Here is a 5,000-nt window from a genome sequence, read left to right as displayed (position 1 = left end):
GAGCTGTGACTTCCCGACTGTCCAGCCCTACTACCACTCCAGTTTTACTGGTCAGGATTGAAAGCCTCTGATTTCTAGTCTGTTTCTTACATTGTAAAGAAAAGACACATGAGCTTTGCTGTCCTCAGTCCCCCACATTTGGGAACATTTTGCAACCATTGAGGAAATGCAACAGTAACAGGACACCTGGAGAAGCCAAAGAAGATGGCACTGCCAGCCAGTAAAAGGGACCAAGGGCTTATGCGCCTCTTGAGGCCATGATGGTGCACAGCCCATTGTGCAATGACATTTTTACTTCCAGTTGTGACATTTTCACTTCCACAGCGTTGTGCTTAAAGTCCACTTGAAATTGTTTCATCTGAATAAATGCAAAAGAAAAATAGTGATGCTGGATTTTAGCTAGAACCCCACTAGCAATGACACATATCGCTACATTCCTCGGGAATAGCCTTGCATCTGAGCCGTTTTATTTCACCAGAAAACGGAGTTCTATTTACAAGTAGTTTTCCATATCTGTGTATAAGCAAACCATACTACATATGAACATTTTTTCTAAATGTTTACGTTGCCAGGAAATTCCAAAATATTCAAAACCCCACGTATGTTATGTTTCTGTTAGAGATAAAGCGAGTTGAGATGTAGGAAAAGTATGTTGCAATTGCTGTCCACAGAGAAATTCTCAGATGACGATGGAGTACACATGAGATGGTAATTCCCCCGTCCTGTAGGCTTCATTCAAGCTGTAATTCCTAACTCCATCAGACTTGCAGACTGCACAGGCTTAAGAGCAGATGTACACGGGAAAGCTCCTGTATACATTTGGATCTCATCCTGTGATTCCCAATATTTGATACACCAGAGACTCTAAATGTATAAGAAAGTGTTGCTTAAGGAGTTTCTTTTAGTGTCTCTACTCAGCAAGGCAATGCATGTTGACCCTCCTCTTATTTCAGTTCTGGAAGTCACTCTACTTTCTTCTGGAGTCGAGGATCGCAAGGATTCTCTCTAAGCGTTTCTGTGACTACTTGGTTACTTATTCAATAAATATGACTTAGAATGCCCCGTTAGCAGGAGGCATATACATTTATCTTTAGAAAGATATCCCTCAAGGATTTGTAATTTGTTGCTGATTTTTAAAAAAATGAATAGAGAATTTGTGATTTGGAGTTGAAGTTCTCTGGTTTTCTTTTTCCTTTCTTAAAAGGTTTCTGAACTTGATTTACTCTATTTACAAAAACAACCCAATTTTATCATTTTATTTTAAGATTTTATTTATTTATTTGACAGAGACACAATGAGAGAGGGAACAGAAGCAGAGGAAGCAGGAGAGGGAGAAAGAAGCAGGCTTCCCACTGAGCGGGGAACCCGATGTGGGGCTCGATCCCAGGACTCTGGGATCATGACCTGAGCCGAAAGCAGACGCTTAATGACTGAGCCACCCAGGTGCCCCTCATTTTATTTTAATAGCCACTTCCTTCCCAATATAAAACAATTTTTAAGCCTCTATTTAGGACTGATAATGAGGGTACCTGGGTGGTTCCGTTGGTTAAGCTCCTGCCTTCAGCTTAGGTCCTGATCCCATGGTCCTGGGATCTAGTCCTGCATGAGACTCCCTATTCTGAGGGCTGGAACCTGCTTCTCCTTCTCTCTCTGCTTCTGCCAATCTCTCTCTCTCTCTCTCTCTCTCTCTCTCTGTTTCTCATAAATAAATGAAATCTTTTTTTTTTTAAAGACAGATAATGAGACTCCCTGTGTATGTAGAATATTGGTTATTTTTAAGAAGATTTTTAGTTAATAAACAATATTATAAAACAGGTTTTAAAAATAGACATGGTCAAGGTTTCAGAATACTATGTAAGATGTATATGTATCTCCAAATTCCTCAAGTTGTATACATTAAATGTATACAACATTAAATGTAGTTTTTTGTGTGTCAATCATACCTAAAGAAAGTGGGTTAAATTTTTTTTTAAATAGAATGTTAGGAGGCATCACCAAAATATTCATGATCACTTTATCATAAATACATAATGTGAGTAATTTTTAAGTCATCTAAACTTTGTTATGAAAATACAAATTTTAAGCTGTGTCGGTGAGAGAGAAGAGAGTGTTTTTGCTGTCCTCTGTATTACATGACTCCAAATTATATCTCCTTAGATATGTCTGCCCATAGGGAGGTAGACCGGCAACATGCAGCCAGCTGCGTTAAGCCTTTTCATGAGGACCTTCAAGGAAAGCGTGCTAATACCTTTCTTATCTCCTTTTCAAAAATTTAACATCTCTGTAAACACCTGGAAAGATGATTGTTCCATGGGAATTTCCCATCTTTGCACAAAGGTAATGTTGTTGGTAAATGGTTAAAGATGATGCTATTTTTACTTTTTGATCGAGGTAGTTGAAGTATTCATGTTTAAACATCTAGCTCTTCTTAAGCATTGACCTTTTTTCTCTAGTCTAGTAAAATTTTAATATGACATGATGGTTAAAACTTTAGAGCTGAAGTAGAAACCAAGTCACATTGCAGATGCCAATATATCTGTGAGCTAAACTGAGATCTCCTAAGTGGAGAAACTGTCAACAGGACATGAATCTAATTAAAAGCCTTGGTAAACTTCTAGTGTACCTCTGAAGTTAAGACATTTAGAAGTATCTGCCAAGTTACTATTCATCTCAGTATGAATGGCTTTGACCTGGAGTCTCTGGGCTACTTCAAGATGTTTAATTTACTCTATTAACCCTAACCCTCATGTGTATCACATTCGTAAGGAGCCAGTTTGGCGTCCTTTGAAAAATAGGCAGGTAAAAATAAAGATTTTTCAATAATTAGAACACAGGGCAAGCAATTGGTATTTTTTTCCATTCATTTTTTCCCCCACTGTGGAATAAAACACTAGGCGTATTGATAATTGTTCAGACAAACCCATGAGTCATATTATCACCACTGCACAGATCCCCAAGAAGCACAGTAAGAAATAATAAACACTTGAGGGTTTATTGATGCTTGCATTACTTATTGGGTTTGCCAATGATTGGCTACACATGGAAGAATATTCCACAAGAATATTGTAATTTATTAGACAACTTCTTCACTACCTAAACATTTGAATTCTGCTTCTGTATGCAAGGACTATCTTTTCTACTAATACAATGCAAGTCCTTATAGACAATTGTTCTATAAGTAACATTTCTAATATTTTTAATCAACATCAGATAAAATAGCACTCTTCACATTGAAATGTAAACTGATAGGACCCGTTATTTCATCAATATATTAATAGTCTGCATTAAGTATTTCAAAAAATACTTTAAAAATACAAAAAAAAAAATCATTAAGTATTTAAAAATTTCTTCACACAAAATTCTTTTTTTTTTTTTTTTTTTTTTTTTTAAGGAAGGGAGCGACAATAAGAAGAGGGACAGAGGGAGGGAGAGAATCTTAAACAGACTCCAAAGCTAGCATGGAGCCCTACTTGGGACTCAAACTCACAACCCTGAGATCATGACCCAAGCTGAAATCAAGAGTCAAACTCTTAACTGGACTGAACCTCCCAGGTGCCCCCATCACACAAAACTCTTAATTCATTCAGCTAACATGTGTGCATATGCACATAGATTTTGCATATAATTTTAAGGAGCTCATGGACCTTGAATTTCATCTATGGGTTGATGAAGATCTCTCTTGAGAGAGAGAGAGAGAGAGCGTAAGAGGGGAGAGGGTCAGAGGGAGAAGCAGACTCCCTGCTGAGCAGGGAGCTGGATGTGGGACTCAATCCTGGGATTCCAGGATCATGACCTGAGCTGAAGGCAGTCCCTTAACTAACTGAGCCACCCAGGCAACCTATGGGTTTCTTTACATTCACAACTTCATGCTTGGTATACAATGGGATTTGTATGCATGACCATCTTGACTGTAAATCTATAAATCTCTACCAATTTTTTTTATATTTCATTAAGAGATGATATGAACTACATATGACTTTTGGGGAAGTTTATGAAATGATCCTTTACCAAGATATTTTATTTTGTAGTTCTTAAGTAGCTGGGCATTCTGCCATACCACTGGTGATGTCATTGATGATGACATATTGGAGGCAACCATCAACATGGCAGCCCACAAATTTTGACAATCCCTGGGCTCTCTAATGGTTCTAGAGAATTCTCTAGCCAAAGATTGATGTTGCATTTGTCAGGTGATACTGGCGATCTCATCAAAAGTGTTATTTCTACTGTCTTCATGTTTTTCTGCTTCTTGCCATCTCTGAGTAGTTCCTTCAACACCAGATAAAATAGCACTCTTCACATTGATGATCAAGGTGAAGACAGAGGATACCAGGTCAGTCTGGGCTTGTCTGTTCTGAATGGTCAGTTTCATCTTAATCTTGACCCTTCCAGTCTCCGGTTGCCTGGGTGAGGTCATCACAAACCTCTTTTGGAGACACAACCAGGGGACCAAATCTGGGGGTCAGAGTACATTTGACACCAACTTCCCTCCATGCACCTCAGTATAGGGATCAGACTTGGATGGTGCTGCAGAGATAATTGGTGTGGGGTAAACCGGGATGTAGGCCATTGAAGAAACTTATACCTTGTACTTTTCTGATCAGAAAACTTTTAAATGTGAGTCTTTTGAGGTAACAGGTACTCTCTTACAAGCAAATATGATAGTAATAATTCATGTAGACATATATTTTCTATATAATTTTGCTATGTTCCAGAACACAGCCAAGAAACTAGGATGAGAAGACAAACAAAAAGCACCCAAATTTAAATGTATGCATACGTTTCAATACCTACAAATATGGATTTTGACTTAAGAATTGCTCATATCTTGGGGCGCCTGGGTGGCTCAGTGGGTTAAGGCCTCTGCCTTCGGCTCGGGTCATGGTCTCAGGGTCCTGGGATCGAGCCCCACATCGGGCTCTCTGCACAGCGGGGAGCCTGCTTCCCCCTCTCTCTCTGCCTGCCTCTCTGCCTACTTGTGATCTCTGTCAAATAAATAA

At 38.8% G+C, this 5,000-nt stretch overlaps 1 protein-coding gene across 1 annotated transcript in view; it reads left to right on the top strand.

Moving 5' to 3' along the window:
- Nucleotides 1-5,000, top strand: part of LOC111146591 (zinc finger protein, FOG family member 2) — a 358,885-nt gene that overhangs the window by 293,737 nt on the left and 60,148 nt on the right. The gene's annotated exons all lie outside the window — the stretch shown is intronic.

Source organism: Enhydra lutris, unplaced genomic scaffold, assembly GCF_002288905.1.
Source record: "Enhydra lutris kenyoni isolate GAN:26980312 unplaced genomic scaffold, ASM228890v2 scaffoldscaffold14, whole genome shotgun sequence".
NCBI classification, from domain to species: Eukaryota; Metazoa; Chordata; class Mammalia; order Carnivora; family Mustelidae; genus Enhydra; species Enhydra lutris.
This window is presented reverse-complemented; position numbering and strand designations above follow the sequence as displayed.